Raw genomic sequence first — 17,199 nt, 5'->3', positions numbered from 1 at the left:
CAAAAAGTTTACAGGGAAAAGTGAGGGAATGAGATGCCCATACGGTCTTCGTGAAACTCTGACATATTTCTGAAATCTCAAAGGCTATGTACATGCACAGTGTCATGTACTTGCCCAGTAAAGATCTGAGCAGGCCCTGAGGTCTCTCCTCTGGCTGACCTTGAGGTTCGGAATAAGAAGAAAAGTCAAGGCTAAGCCAGAGCTAGTTGTAAACTGATTGGCTGAAGGTTGAAGACATACTCCAGCACCTGCCACAGGCTCTCGGCAAGACTAGGAACTTAGCTTCCACACATTCAGTAAAATCTCTGTCCAATCATTAATTTGCCAGACTGCTAAGGAAACAGAGAGGAGATATTTCAATGGCAAAACATGATAAATACTGACTTTACAATATTACTTTGTGAAAGTAACTAAACCAAAAAAAAAAAAAAAATCTTAGGGAGGGAGAAGAGTTTGATTTCCATATGGACACAATATGTTAAATTTCCAGTTTTAAACAAACAAACAAAAAATTATGCAACATGCAAAGAAACACAAAAGTATGGTCCACACACAAGAAAAAAGTAGTCAACAGACAATATCCCTGAGGAGGCTGAGTCACCGCACTTACTAGACAAAGACTTTAAATCAGTTATTTGAAATGTATTTAAGGAACTAAATAATGGCCTATGTCAAAAAACTAAAAAGAGTATGAGATCAGTGTCTCACCAAATAGCAAATATTAATATAGACACAGGAAATACAGAAAAAAATCCAAAGAAATTCTTGAAGTGCAAAGTATAATAACTCAAATGAAAAATTCACTAGCAGGGTTCAACAGCAGATACGAGAAGGCAGAAGAATCAGTGAACTTGAAGACTGAGATTATTTAGTCTGAGAAAGAGGAGAAAAAAATGAAGAAAATGACCAGAGCCTCAGAGACCTGTGGGACATCATTAAACACAGGAACATACGCATAAAGAGATTCCCAGAAGGAGAAAAGAGCAGAAAGATTATTTGGAGAAATAATGGATTAAAACTTCCCAAATTTGATTAAAAAATTTAATCTGTACATCTAAGAAGCTCAGAGACCCACACCTAGATACATCATCCAAATGTTAAAAGACAAAGGGAGACTCTTAAAGCAGCAGGAGAGAAGCTGCTTATCACATGCAAGACCCTCCCTAAGATCAGAAGCTGATTTCTCAGGAGAGGCCCTGGAGGCTAGCAGACAGTGGGATTCTGCATCCCAAATACTAAAAAAATAAAAAATAAGTAAATAAATAAAAGAAAAAGAAAAAAAGACTTGCAACCCAGAACTCTATATCCAGCAACACTATCCTTCAAAAATGGAAAAATTAAGATACTTTCAGGTAAACAAAACCTGAGAGAATTCATCAATAGAAGATATGCCTCATAAGAATATTAAAAGAAGTTCTTTAGCTAAAGTGAAAGGTCAACTGACCAGTAACTCGAATCCCCATGAAAAAAGTGAACACTTATACAGGTCAATTTCTTAGGTAAACATAAAAGACGGTGTCAATGTATTTTTTGTTTTAACTCTTTTTTCTACTGTCTGATTTAAAATAAATAATTAGAAAAAATAGTAAATAATTACAAACTTGTACTGATTGGGCATATATTAAGATGTAATCTGTAGAACAGTAACAACACAAAGTAAGGAAGCTGAGAATGAGCTTGGTCCACAGAGGACCAATGTTTTCATGTACTGTTGAAATTAAGTTGGTATAAATCTGAAAAAAGACTGATATAAGTTAAGACATAAACTGTAATCTCCAGGACAAGATAAGAAAATACTTTTAAAAATAAAGTAGAAAAAGAAATGACAATGGTATTAAAGTGGTGCAGTAAAAAAATATTTATTCAGCCCAAAAGGGAGGGTTAGTAAGGTACAAAACAAACAAACCGGAAGACACACAGAAAACGAAGAGCAACGTGGCAGATGTAAGTCCCACCTTGTCAGTAATTACACAAATGTAAATAAATTAAAGACTAATGAAAAGGAAGAAATTGGCAACATGTTAAAAAAGAAAAAGATCTGACCACATGCTGACTACAAGTGACACACTTTAGATTCAGTGATGAAAATATGTTTAAAGAAGAAAGGAAAAAGGTATACCATACAAAGCAAAAGAAACCTAGTGCAGCTGTACTGTATCAGACGAAACAGACTTCAAAAACTGTTACTAGAGAAAAAGAAGGGCATTCATTTACAGTGATAAGGGGGTCAATCTATTAAGAAGATAAAATGATTATAAAAATGTCTACACATACATGAAACATTTCTAACAACAGAGCTCAAAATACATGAAGCAAAAACTGACTAAATTAAGCGGATGTTGCCGACATGGTGGAGGCACAGGAGCCACAGCCCAGGGAGCACGCTGGCCTCGCGTGGAACGGGAGGGCGGCAGACAACTGCAGACAGAACTATAACGCAGCGTGTCACATGCTGCGGCAAAGGTGAGCGTCAAGCGGCACCGAAGAGCCCAACTGGGAGGGGGGAGAAAATTTCCCTCAAGTGTGGACGCTAGACCTTAGTTCCAAAGCTGAGAAAAGCAAAAGTAGCTGGGAAAATTCATTAAAAGTAACAATCAGGCAGAACGAAGAGCAGGTGCAAAACGACGGCAGCACAGACGTACCCCTTCACACCCTGGGCTGGCCGGGCACACCGTGGGACGCAAACGGGAGAGGAGAGCAATGGGGCTGAGAAACCCATAAACCAGACCAGGAGCGGCCCAGTTACGGAGGGTGGATTTAGATTTCGAGTGGCACGATCCACTCTGCATTGCAGATCTCTCTCTGGTAACAGCGTGTGGGCTTGGAATAGGAAGGGTCAGTCTGGAGGGCTAGACCTCGCAAATAGCTCAGTGCCCTGAGCACGCAGGCTGGCAAAATGCAGAGCTCATGTTTCTTTAGTAGCTTAAAAAGAATATGGCTTCACCAACTGCAGAATTCTCTTTCTATGCTTAAATAATCGAGATTCTTTAAATTCCGGTAAATGACTGGAATTTTCTTAAATAACTGAAATGTTAAGTACTATATTATTTTAAACCTACAGTTACGTCATTCATTCCTTGTTCAAATATTATTACAATACTGTTTACTTGAAATTTCGAATTGTTTATTAGGTCACTGACTTATTGACTTTCATATTTCACACTGAAGACTTTAAAAGACTAAATTTGCAATTCTCACAAGATTTCTTTCATGGTGATTTCAAAGGTGGATTTGGCCATGCAGGTGCACCCTCTCCCATGACAACTATTATTTGTTCAATGGACAGGACCTGAAATACAAGGAAGCATAAAGGGACCGTGACAGGGCAACAGGAGGAAAAGCTGAGTGTGACTGCAAATAAACTGACGAGTCCCTAGGAGGGAGCAGACACGATTCTTGCTGATTGCTCGCTGTTTCATCACAAGGCAGGAGATGAGGTCACTGGCTAAGAACACTTGAGGAGCTCAGCAAGCAAGGGACTCAACAGATGGTTCAAGTGAGGACAGTGGGGGTGGCGGAGCTGGGGGGCCTCTGAACATGAGGCCCTTTGTCTGAGGCCTGGGCGATCTGAGGTGCAGCAGCCCCCTCTTTTTCCCTGCTGCCCCCCTCTTCCAGTCTTCCCAACAACTGGTTGCTTTTCTTATGAGTATAATCTGACATCATGAAATTCCTCTTTCGAGTTTTCCAAGGCTAGAGGAGAAATTTTTTAAAAAGTGTATGCATTGTCACAGGTGAACATATACCCGAGTAGAACCATAAATCTAGTATAGAAGAGGGTGATACTGACTCCGTTCCCTCACACCGCTCAGCTTAGGATCTACTCTTAAAAAGCTTGCCAGGATCTGAGACGGGGAACTCACTACCTAACTGTTGGCAGAGCTCACATATGCTGAACAGTTTTTTTTTAATACTTGAAATCTTTGCATAATCTCTCACATTTCTGTATCTTCTCCTAGAGAATGTTCTCCTTCATGACATGCCAGTCTACGTGCCAGCCCCATTTTGCGCCACGTGCCCTGTGCTTCAAGCGTAACAGTCAGGGCCAGTTTACATGCTGTTCCCTATAGTCCCTGAACCCGCCCTCGCTAGTCAGTTTTTCAGGAGGAAGTGCCACTGAGCCTGCCTTTCTGCTGTGTCTTCTCAGCCCCACAGACCCAGCGTCTACCACCCCTGTGTTATGTCAGCAGTGAACCACTGCACATGCCCTCATTACTGTGCAGAAAAAACTGACCAGCTCCTGTCCTCACCCACCATCATGAACACTGTCGCATTTACGCTCCTACACAGAGTGACAGGAGTGCCTGGACCACTCAGTAGATGCCCATGTGATCTGGACTGAACGTCTCCAGAGCACGAGCCCCGTAAATCCCTCCTCCACGCAATCCCCTCATCTGCCCTGAGTCAGCCTTAGCTCATCTGTGTATCTTGGGAGCCGCTCCTCAGGGCACCAAAGTGAAGAAACTCCTTTATTCTAAGCAACTTACTGACCTTCCACTGGAAGAAGCTTCATCAAGCTCCTTTATGTTGTCAAAATGCCCTGCAAAGGGCTTTTATTCCCTTCTTTGCACTTTGCAAACAGGGCCCTGTGCCCGTGAGTGGGGTGCACTGGAGACACACACTTCTGATCAGGTGGGGGGAACCGCCGTCTACACGACCCTCTGCAGGCGTTTCCGTCTGCGCAAAGTCAGTGCCTGGCCCTGCACCACCTCACCATCACTCCACCTGGCCGATAAACCTTTACTCTTATCTCTCACTTCTCCCTCATACCTTCCATCTACATTGCCACTGCGATGGCATCAGATTCATTCTGAGTTTCTCCCCTGGACCAGGACAGTACTCTACCATCTCGCTGGCTTCCGAGTACTTCCCTACCTAAACCTTTCTCCAGAATTCTCTGCTAAGATGCTCATCTAAGCTTGTTGCTTCCCTGATTACAAGTCTCCACTCTTCTCTCCTGGTTCCTAGGAGATAAAGAACAAACTGCTAAGTCTTGCCCTTGGCAGCTTACACAGAGACAGTGCACCATCTGCTTCAGCGCCGTGTTACGGGCCCTGAAGAAGCTGCTTCTCTGCTTCATGCTGTCGTTTCTGCACACGGGCTGTTTTCTCTGCCATTACCTTCGAGGTCCTCCCCCGGAAGGTTCTGGGCTGAATTATCGCCCCTTCCTCTGTACTTCCATGATAACCGGTAACTGTAACTGGTACCTTGCACACACACGGTGCCTGCAATTATTTGGCACATAGTAGTGTTTGTTGAAGGAATGAATGAATGAATGAATGAATAAAAGGAAATAATTAAAGGCCAAGTGGCAGGAAACATAGCAATAGCTTCTTTAAGATGAATGCAAGCTGAGGAGATATGGTAGAATGAAATGCAGTATTTATTAAAATGCTGTCAATTCTGATAATGAGAGCTTACCTGAATTCTTTTTTTCAAACATTACCTATCAATTTTTATATTCCCTGCCCTCAGCAAAAAATTTCCCTTTAAAACCCTGTACTCTATTTCTGAAAGTAAGAACATTATTAATACAGTGAACAAAGATGGACAAGAAATAAATGTATATTAATATACATTCTTGCCTCATTAAAAAAAAAAAGACTTATTCATCAAGCTTCACTTTTGAGATTTATCTTCGATTAGGAAGATGTCTAAATGGAGCTGACAGGGTGCCCTGGACACTACGTAGGTGCCAGGGCCGCAGTGGGCGAAATATCCTAACACAAGGAGAGACCCTTCGTCCACCGCCCCCGGCCTGCAAACCCCACCGACACACAGCCAAACACCAAAGAAATCTTGCTTTGAAGAGAAGAGATTTTCCAGGATAAAGGAAACAGCATGACCTATTTAATTCTATTTCTGTCACAAGTAAAATCAAGCATAAAATTTAAGCTGGGAAAAAACATTTTAAACAGCCAGAATTTATAAAAGAGTGATTTAAAAAAATAATGTTTCTGTTTTGAGTCCTTTTAAAAGGAGACAATTACACTACATACCACCTCGCTTTCTTTATGGTGAAAACTGGTCATTTCAAAACGTAAAAAGTGTTCATATAAAGTAGAGTGTTAAAGTATTTAAATCGAGTCTTCTCATGATTATTTTGAGTTTATAAAGCAAATACATTTAAAAGTCTTTTGAGAAATTCATTTTTGCTGGGGTTCTGAATGATAGTAATACCCCTGCTGAGTCACCAATGACCATGAACACATCACATAACCAAGTCGTTTTATAATTAAGGACAAAATCACAACATTAGTAATAATTCTACACAAGAATCTGTCTCCCAAAATCATTTAAATAAAACACCATTAATTCAACAATCCAATCCCACCCCCTGCTGACCTCTGGCCGGGGGAACACACTATGCCGCTCTAGACTCACACAACTTCTCCACGTCCTTCTGATGCCCGTGTTCAAACCCTCGCTCCGCCTCCTAACTGGCTGTGTGGCTTTGGGCACATCACCTACCCTCCTTGCACCTCAGTTTTACAATCTGCCAAACAAGAATCGTAATCCATGTCCTGGCTATTTCCAATGGTTGTGGGAGGATTAACCAGAAAAATATTTATGAAAGCTGTTTGGCACAGCTGTTGCCAAATAAAGCTGGTTCCATTTTACTGAACACCTATTTCCACTCAAGCTATTGGGCCAGAGAAACATCAGAGCTAACCAGATATTTCTCTTCCATAGAATGTGATAAATTCTTAAAACTTTGTCTGGACTATGATGTCTACATTTTCATTCTGTAAATACTCGTATTAACTACTACTGTGGTTTTTTAGATAAAGTGGCTGACCAAGATTATCTGTAATTCTATCTACATCTGAACACAGCTTTAAAAATACATTTACATCAATTATTCATAGAATGTCTTCACTTCTCTCAGTTTGTATCTGAGATAGAACTAGATTTGTTTAGATCTGACAAGGAATACAGTACAATACAAAACAGAAAAGAAAACAACAAAGAAGTTAACCCAGAAATCCCACAGACAAAGGAAGGGCAAAGTGTAAATAGAAAATTAAAGACAAATAAAATTAAACCAGAAATCCCACAAAGAAGGGAAAAAGGGGAATGACTAAATTTTATTAAGCCCACATTATGTACCTCATGCTAAGGATTTTAATGTATTTAATTTTCTGCAGAAAACAGGCATTTGGTGAACGCCTGCTGTTCTAAGCACTTGGGGATACAGTACTGAACAAACAACAGACATCTCTGTCCTCGGGGCCTACATGCCCAGGGGGAGCACACAAAAACGAGTCGTCCCACATACAGCACATGGCACAGCGAGAGCGCGGAGAAGCCTGACATCTCAGACAGGCGCCAGGGTCCTTACAGAAAAGGCTCCGCACGCACACGTGAAAGCAGCGAGGCTGGTCATGCATGCTTCCGGTGGGGGGTGGGGGTGGGGGTGGCAGCTGGGGACAGTGGCAGCTCTGGCAGAAGGAACAGCGAGGACAGAGGTCTGGGGCGGAGAGGTCCCAGCGGGGTGGGCTGGGAGGGAAGATCGGGAGCACGTCCCGTGGGGCCTTTGGGGCTGGAAGTGACTGAGGCGCCACTGCAGGGGCTCTTGTGCCGTGTGTGAGCTTCTGGGTCCAGGTTTCTCTTTGCTTCACTGACCTGACTTCCCGGCACTATTTCTTCCTTTATCTGTGTCTAACCTGCAACTAAAACCATTTCACTATTTTTTATATTTTTCAGTTCTAGAATATCTACATTTTCTATATCTTCCAGTTCTCTGCTTAAATCATCACTTTTATCTTTTACTTCCATGATTAAAATAAGCATAGTTATTTTAAAGTTTGTGTCTGCTATAGGAATCTGTTGTGGTCTGTTTTTACTGTTTTCTCAGTTTTTTTACTATGATACTTTCTTGAATACCTGAAATTTTTGATTAATTGTAATTACATATGAAAAATCACAGAAATAATTGAAGACCTACACTGTTATATTTCTCCAGAGGGATTTTATATTTGTTTTGGGAGGAAGGATACAGGAATTAGCAATTCCAGCTTAATCTGCATCCACAAAGGACCGAGGTGATGAGGGAACCTTCCTCTGGGAGATCCAATCCACAGCCTAGGGGATTTATCAGCCCCCTTCAGCCAAACTTGGAGGTGGGGAGCTTAAACTTCAATTGCTTTTTTTTAACTTTCCCAAGTTCTGGATTACTTTTAAGGCTCAATTTGGCTTCTCAGCTCCCTCTTCAAGTTGGCAGAAGCCCTCACAGCCTTTCTCAAACAGGGTTCCACCAGGGATTGAAGCTGGTGGCATGAGGTGACCACTGTGTATAAAGGAGCTCCCTTCTCTCCCGTGTGTCTGGAACAGTCCTCGTTTTGTATCATCCCTGTGGCAGCTAAGGAAACAATCATGCGCATCATGTCTATGGTCTGTGATTCAGGTGAGGACCCCCAGCTGAGAAAGGCTGCCCCAAGGAAAAATCAGCCAGAACGGCTAAGAGGGTCTATACCCAACACATCTGCTGGTCTGTTACCTGCAACCTCCACCAGAAATGGAGTCTCCCTGGGAACAGGGGCTTCGCCTACCTTCTTTACAACTGTGTCCCCAGTGCCTGGCACGAGAAAGCATTCAATGAATGCTTCCTGGACGGTGACTGACTGGCAGTGAGGGACTCATAGCAGTTCATCCATGCTTCCACGCGCTCTTGCTTGAGAAGAAAGCCCTGGCTGCAAGACGACTGGCCAGAAGAGAGCGACCAAGCGCTTCCAGCCCCATACGAGGGGAAAAGGGCTCCTGGCCCTCCAAGACGCACCCCTAATTCACAGTGCAGCATGAAGGAAAGGGGAACATCAACTCTCAGAGTTCTATAACGTCAGTATTAAGATTACTCCTGGCTCAGCTTTTAGACTCACCAAGAAACCTTCAGATTATCACCTGGTCTAACAGCAGAGGGACCAGATGTGCTGAAGGTTTGTTCAGCTTGAAGAAATCTTTTTGAAGGAAGATGTGTTGTTCTGTTATAAACAGGAGTATCTGGTCTGTCTAGGACAATGTTCTTATACAAGTTGATCATATTTTTAAACTTTTTATTCAAGCATAAAATAAGTCACAGAAAGGTACGACTCCCAAGTGCACAGCTCAGTGACTTCTCACCAAGTAAGCGCAGCTACGTAACCAGCACCCGGGTCACAACGGGGAACATCAGCTCCTCCCACCCCAGGCGCTCCCCTTGTGCCCATCCTCGGGTACCTTCTCCCCAGAAAGAACTGCTGTCCTGACTTTCAGCACCACCAGTGAGGATTACTTGCTTTGGAGCTTCATAAAAATGGCAACATGGCAGCCACCACTCTGTGGCAGCCTTAAATCGGCGTCACGCTTGTGAGATCTGTCCGTGGTGCTGCCTGGCTCCTTCTCACTGCTTGGAAACCTGGTCTGCAGGACTGTACTACCACTGGTTTATCCACCCCAGTTATGGGTATTTTGCTTCTTTCTAGCTTTGCCTACATGCCACTTACACAAGTCTTGTGGTGCATCTGAGTCTGAGTCTCTGCTGAGAGTGGCTCCTGGAGGAGAACTGCTGATCGTGGGAGGCATGTTTTCAGCTTTAACAGGTGGTGCTAAAGTAGTTGTATTGATTTACATCCCCTCAGCAGTGGATCAGAATTCCTTCTGCACCCCATTCCAGCTAACCCTTGAAGTTATCTTTTTAACTTTAATCTTCCTGGGGGATCTGAACAGTATTGGAAACTCTGCTTTTCATATATTAATGTTTGAGGCACAGTTAGCAAGAGTTGGCCCTGAAAGATGGAGCAACATTTTAAACTGAAGAATTAGATTTTTGAACCAACAATAAAAATACTTATATATTACTTTTTATGTACCAGGCACTCTTCTAAATACTTTCCATATGTTAATTTATCTAATCTTCATTAACTACCCCACGTGATAAGCACTAGTATTTCCATTTACAGATTAGGAACTGAGACACAGAGCAGTTAAACAACTTACCTAAGGTCACAGAGGAACTAAAGACACAGCAAGGATTTGAAACTAGTCAGTCTGGCTCCCAATTTTGCTTTTAACCACTGTAATGTGCTGCCTGGTCCTATAAAACTGAGGCCCAGATCCCGTACCACAATGAAGGCCCCAGGGCAAGGCCACGCCATGAGGACAACTCCAGATGGCCAGCTGTCCTTCCCTTTGCATCACCCAACCTGATAATGTGGTTTCACTCTAAACCGCTTCAGCCCTAAAGTACCTTCCAAGATTCCGTGCACTGTTTTGTACCCCATACTCTACCACACTCTAATCTACCTATGACAGACTGAATAGATTAAATATAAAGGTACAAATAAAAAGATGATGCGACTCCATCATTACCACACCACCGCCAAAGCTCTTCTGCTGCCCCCACACCACCAGCATCTTCACGGGAAGCCTTCCGGCTCTTCCTGCCTGAGTGCTGCTAGCCCCCTTTCCTGTTTGCTTTAAATGCTCCTTCCTCCAGAAAGTCTTTCCACAGCCCATCAAGCACTTTGTCTTCCTTGTTTGGGCCTCCTCAAACACTGTGTATGTAAGTCAGTTACAAGTGTTCTTATCTGGAATAGTACTGTGCTTTGTTTCTGAATCAAGACATCAAACATCGATTACTTACTAAATTCTGGGCTCTGTGGATAAAAAGTCTGGCCCCTATCATCAGCTTAAAATGCAATGAGAAAGAGTAAGACCAATAAAGGAGTGGTCACATCTCTCTAAGTAGGATGCATACATATCAAATAATAAAGAAAGACCATCTGAAATATACAGAGGATCATGGAAGGCTTCAAAGTGAAGGTGACAACTGTTCCTTCTCAGACTCTGATCTACCTGCAGGCAAGGACTCAGTTCTATGCATGGGGCTTAAAGGCTCAAGGAAAACAATAAAACTAAGTTGGCAGGTTCTTGTAGGAAATCCATTGTAACAGAGGACTAATCTACTGGTTCTCGAGTCCCCTCCCTGCCTCGGCTCTAATTCACCTGGGGGACATGACACATCCATCACATTAGCTCAGATACAATCGCTCAACTTACTCAGACGGGCAAGCCTAATTATGACGGCAGAAGTGGCTTTCCGTGCCTTAGAGACATTGTCATTTCAGAGTCCTCTACTCCCTTGATAAAGCACTTTTGCTGATTGTTTTTGTTTAAAGTAAGGAGAGGAAAAAAACCCCAAAACAAAACCTCTTCATGTTCATAAGTTTAAAAGCTGAAGTTATTTCCTAAAGTTTTACATTCCTAAAATAGGTCAACTTTTCAAGCAATTTAGGAAAGAGATAGACTTGTGAAGCTCCTGATAGACGTTTCAAGTCAATTGCAAACCGCTCGTATTCTTGCTTCTGGTAAAATGGATGTAAGAAATTATAGACCCTTCATCTTTTTATCTAAAGTAAAAGGGTGTCCCTAGGCTTTTCAATTCACATTTAAAATGCATTTTCATAAATAACCTTTTCACAATCTGTACTCTTTTTAAATTAAATTTCTCACTATGGAAAACAAGATAATTGAAGCAGTTTAGAGATTAGTTAACTGTCACAAAATTATGCCAGTAGTCACTGCAATGGGAAAATTTGCCATCAGTACAACTTTCATCTGTAATAAAACTCTCCCAGACTCGTCATATAATTAAAATTTCAGGTGAGTTCTCAAAAGGAGGAGGAGTATGACTTCACTGAAATTTTAAGCAAAATCTACACTAAAGAATTACATGTACATTTAAAAAATATATTTGGGTTTCCCCCAAAGTCTTTCACTGATGATCCTAGTTGACAAAATTTCAGAAGAGTTTATTCTTAGGGCAAAGGGAGACAAGGTGGCCCCTGAGGTGCCGTTTTACAGATGAGGACACTGCTTGTGGTGGTGGCTGCGTGCTTCCTGCTTCCACAGCTCTAAGGAGCCCTGATGCCAGAGAATAGGCGCGAAAGGCACGTCTGTGTGGGCAGCACAGGCTTCCAGGCCTGTTTCCGTTCTGAACCATCTCGGACTCTTTGAACTTGGATTAAGTTAACCAACGGCAAGAAGCCCTATGAGGGAATACCCTCCAGCAGCTGAAAACCTGGTCAAACCACCAACTTCTCAATCCCGACCCTGTGCTCCAAGTTTCAAAAAGCAAACTTTATGTCTGAAGTAATTGAATGAGTTATCCCATTCATTTGTCAGCTTCTCTGTCCGTAGATACAGAGTTTTAACGCAGATAAAACCAACTGGTCCAGGCAGCACTAGGTCTTGGGGAGGAGTGTGGACTCTGGAGCCAGACGGCTGGGCTCTAAGCTCCAGCTCTGCTCTGATCAGCCGTGTGGCTGTTAGAAAGCACTCACCTCATGGTGGTGTTTTAAGGGTATGACAGATTCGTGTGCAGAGCTGAGAAGAGCGCCTGTGAGGAAGTGAGCGCACACGGGTTTGATGACTTACTGCAAGTGTGACTTGGGAAAAAATAGTTATCCTCTCTAAACTGTCTGGAGATCATCATACTTACTTCATGGGGCTGAAGAGACGGCTGACTAGGATGTGCGTAACTGAATCACTACGCTGCACACCAGAAATTAACACAACGCTGTAAACGACTATACTTCAATTAAAAAAAAAAACAGGAAAATGCCCAACGCACTAATTTGTTCTATAAAGTAAATACCCAATAAATGGCAGCTGCCTTTTTCTTCCATCAACCTTAAAAAATTGAAGAGTATGTTGTTTTTCTGTGATTACTGCATCAGAAAAAATATTAAAAGACTGAAACAGTTAGAATACTATTCTCTAATTTTGTGGTTTCCAAATGAAAGCATCTGCTTCAGGTAGTGTCCTTCTAAACATACAGTAAGTTAAAGCGATAACTTCTGACTTTAAGACTGAAGTTGACGATTTTACAAAAAAGCATCTAGAAAGCTCCGGATCTTCTTTAGTCGGCAAGACAGACCACAGAAGGGCATCACTTTGGAAGAATGGTCCACGGCTAGGGACGCCGTGGTACACCACTGTGACTGTGTCCCCAGCTGGTTCCTGTACTCTTTCCTCAATTACTTTCTCATTTCTACTAGGTCATAACATTACACAAGTTAGAACGTTGTGAATAAAAGCTTTATACTCCGGGTCAGGGAACCTGGGATCGAATCTCAGTTCATCCACTTTTCATCCTGCGGGTAACTGGATGGGACGTCCGTCCTTGCACAGGGCAGGCTGGGTATTCCCTATAACTGTGGCTTAGTAACCTTCCTTCCTGCTGTCCAGGTGAGGACGCCACCTGTCAGCGCTGTGGGGACTGGGGCAGCAGGGCAGGACTGCGTGCTCCACTACACATCAAAATCCTGTGGGGCAGCCCTGATGGAGGATCTGGAGAGAAAGGCGTCTCGTGCTCCAGGTGGGTGTACCTGGCTCTGCTACTCCATCCTGCCCGCCAGCCCCAAGGAGCCTCCATCTCCTCCTGTAACGCGTGTGCCCACGGCAGAGCACAGGCTTCAGGGAAAGCCGTCCCCTGCCCCGCCACCCCTCACCTCGCTCAAGCAGGAACTACCACACCATGTGGGGTGGTCTGAGGACAATTCCGCCTTCTGTTCAGTAAACATCACACAGCTGGATAATCAGAGCACATCAAGTACCTGAGCGAGCTTCCGCATTGAGGGACTTGTGTGATTCCATCTAGAATGCCCAACTGCACTCGTGTTTAAAGGTGATTAACCCATTAGCTCAGATGCAAAAGCTTAGAACGATTACACAACATTAAGACATCCAGGGATATTAGTGAATGGCAGATACCTCCTATGAAGAGACAGCTCGTGCAGTCATAATTAAATGAGTTAAAAATAATATGATTAAATTTCTAAGACAATTTTTTTTCTACATCTTGAAAGGTGAGTCTGCATTTGGAAAAAAAAAAAAACCCTCACTTTTAAAATTATTTTTTCAAAACTTGTTTTAGAATTCAAAAGATGCATAGCCAGTCACTTTAAGCTTGTTTCTCTCATTAGAATGATTGCTTTGTTTATTCTGTGACTTTCTTTTCAGTATCAAGATTTCTATTTGACGAAAACACAGTTTCATATTAGAAGAACACCTTTAGGGTGATAGTGGAAACCAAGTAAGTTTCAGAAAACAACCAATCATAGAATTTAAAGCTGGAAAAGAGGTTAGAACAGCATCTGGTCTAACCTGTTGATTTACTGGTAAAGTACTTTAACTAGCATGGTTACACACGTAAGAAAAGAATAGATGGTGATACTAACAAGAAGCGGGTTAGTAACAAAGTATTTTACATCTCAGAATAGCATCCTCTTTATTAAACTGCACTGTCTCTCTTATTTATTAGTTCACTAAATGTTTCTAAAATTAGCTTTAATCTTATTTCACTACCTATGTTTAACAAAGCACATGACACATGGAATGACAGAATTAGCTGGCATTAATAAAAGCCATCCTTCACACGTTTATTTAGTATCTCCAAAATGTCAGGCCCTGTGATAAGCTCTGGGGAAACTCAGATTTTTAAAAAATGTCATAGCTCCTGCCCTACAGAAATCCAGTCTTCGGGGGACAAGGGCAAGTAAGCAGACACAGAGGCAGGTGCAAGGTGCAGTCAGGATGTGCCTGGTTGGGACCAGGTGGCTTCACAATGGAAGAACACATAGTACAAAGAATTGATAGGGGACAGAACAAGAAAAAGCACTGCAAGAGAACCGAGAGTACATAAAAAGCAACACAGTGTTCAAGTTCAAGTCCTGGTAATCTGAAGGAACTGCAATGGGTACTGCTGGAGATACAAGGTTAATGTGGGGAGAGCAGGGGGCTTTGAGGCTGAACAGGAGGGCAGTCAAGAAAGCCTTCAGGCAGCAATTGGAAGCATCTCAACTTTATCTGCCTGAACTTCTGAACGTTCTTATATTCTGGGGCTGGTGAGACTAGCATTATCAGATTTCAGACCCTAGAAAGAACACTAGAAATAATACCAATGACACATCATTTAAGGGAAGGACCCAGGGGTAGGGCAAGACCACAAGCGAAGGTGTGATTAAGGAGGCTATGGCAATCGTCCGTCTGTCTGTCCATCCATCTAAACAACCAGGGTTCACTGAGCACTCCTACATGCTAGGTGGTAGGAATAAAAGAGTAAACAGAGATTTAAAGTTAGAAGTCAGACTTGAGAACACCATACATACAAACAAGTAGTTGCAAATTGTGACAAGTGCAGGGACTGTGAGAGGACCCAGCAGAGCAGCAGCTGGACGCAGGGAGGTTGGCAAGAATGTTTCTTAAGGAGGACAAACGTCTCAACTAAAGCAGCTGAGATGCAGATGAGTTGGAGATCAAACAGTTACTTATGAAGAAGTGAGAAGACCTGTCTCCTGGGTGGAGATGGGGGATAAGAAGAACACGTGAGCCCTGGGAGTCTGGGTTTACGGTGGTGCCATTCACCTAAACAGGGGCCCTGGGAGGAGGAAGGCCCCCGATGGCCCAGATCACAGCTTCCAGGAAGGGGATCACAGGAAGAGGGTGCCAGAAGAGCTCAAAGGAGAGACCAGAGCTAGAGATTTAGATCTGGAACTTACGAACAGGTCAATATTAGGTGACATGATGGAAACGGACAAGGTTTTTCAGAGACAATGGTAACACCACCATACTGAATGTTTGGGGAACACACACCTGCAGTCGTCCCTCGGGATCCACGGGGGGTTGGTTCCAGGACCCCTCGGATACCCAAATCCACAGATGCTCAAGTTCCTATATAAAATGGTGTAGTATTTGCATATAACCTACACGTCCCCCCTTGTGCTTAAATCATCTGCAGATTATTTATAATGCTTCATACAATGTGAATACTATTTAAATAGTTGTAAATATAATGTAAATGCTTGTAAATGGTTGCCTGCCTGGGGCAAATTCAAGTTTTGCAACTTCCTGGAATTTTCTTTCTAATACTTTCCACCTGTGTTTGGTTGAACCCGAAGGTGCCAAACCTGCAGGTATGGAGGGCCAACTGTGTTCTGAACGTGTGTTTTCTTTGCATGTGGAGCCTAAAGCAATTTATCAAAAATGATTTCACTTTAGAAATTCGTATGTAAATTGGGCTCTGCCAGGAAGTATTAAACATGTCTTTCTGTATAATTACACCAACATTTTGAACTGTTAAAGTGCTCTCATTGAATGTATTCTGGGTTACACTAAGTATTTGTCAGTTATTTAATTATTTGGACATAAGTAATGAATCAATGTCATTTTGGGAAAGAGGGGCTTCTTGTTCTCAAAAAAGAGATGAGAAGTTACTGTAATTATGTCTAATTTTACTAAGTTAAAAGTGGAGCAGAAGGTCCCAATTTATACGCAAATGGCTGAAAACACATCCATTATCTGTTTTCTTCTTTTTTTTGGAAAAAGAACTGATCAGTTGAATCGCCTTGTATTCTTAGAGCTATTCTTAGAAGACACGTGCTCACTGAGAGCGATCTGGTCTCACCGACGATTAGCCGGTGCTATTCAGGTGCCTGCTGACTGTGTGCTGTATGTACTTTTGTAATAATGATGCGCTCACAGTCTAACAGACTTATTTGCTAACAGATGTTCTTCTCAGTGACACATACTCAGGGAATATTCTGTGACAGTGACTCTGATGAAGAACAGTTGGCTCACTTGACATTATAAACGATCATATCTCTTCAGTCCACCTTGGGAAAAATCAGTCAAGTTTCAATAGGTGCATTTTGACAAGGAAATACCTTTAAATTACCAGGTTTCTTACTTGGGCTAATAAAGAACATTCTTACAATGGGCATACTATAACTATTTATTAAAAATAATTTTAACATATACCATTAATTGAGTTTCCCTTGGGTGTAGAACTGTATTCGAAAATCTTCATCTAAGTACACAAAATCTGAAGAATACTGAGTATTTTAAGGGCTGAAATGCATAATACTTTCTCAAAAAAGTAGCAGTTGTGGCAAGATTTGAAAGAAAAGGTTTCATCCCCCTTTTTGTTTAAATAAGCAACTGATAACGATTTTTTGCATCTTTTATTCTGGACATAATGGCCTCAGATACTAAATGTTAAATGAAAGTTAAATAAACTGAATTGGTTAGATATAACCAACAAGTTTTATAGAAATAAAACACTTATTACCACAAATGTGTTTCAAGGAAATCTTTAAAAATTACATTTTTGAGTTCCAAAGGAATGACAAGCCTATTTTTTAGAGATGTAGGTGCTCTGAAGTT

The 17,199-nt window shown here is 42.2% G+C and overlaps 1 protein-coding gene across 3 annotated transcripts in view; it reads right to left on the bottom strand.

Moving 5' to 3' along the window:
* The window catches only part of KHDRBS3 (KH RNA binding domain containing, signal transduction associated 3), a 139,717-nt gene that overhangs the window by 30,377 nt on the left and 92,141 nt on the right, over nt 1-17,199 (bottom strand). The gene's annotated exons all lie outside the window — the stretch shown is intronic.

The sequence above is a fragment of the Camelus bactrianus genome, chromosome 25 (assembly GCF_048773025.1).
Source record: "Camelus bactrianus isolate YW-2024 breed Bactrian camel chromosome 25, ASM4877302v1, whole genome shotgun sequence".
In the NCBI taxonomy this organism is placed as follows: Eukaryota; Metazoa; Chordata; class Mammalia; order Artiodactyla; family Camelidae; genus Camelus; species Camelus bactrianus.
Note: the sequence above shows the minus strand (reverse complement) of the source record. Positions and strands in the feature narration are given on the sequence as shown.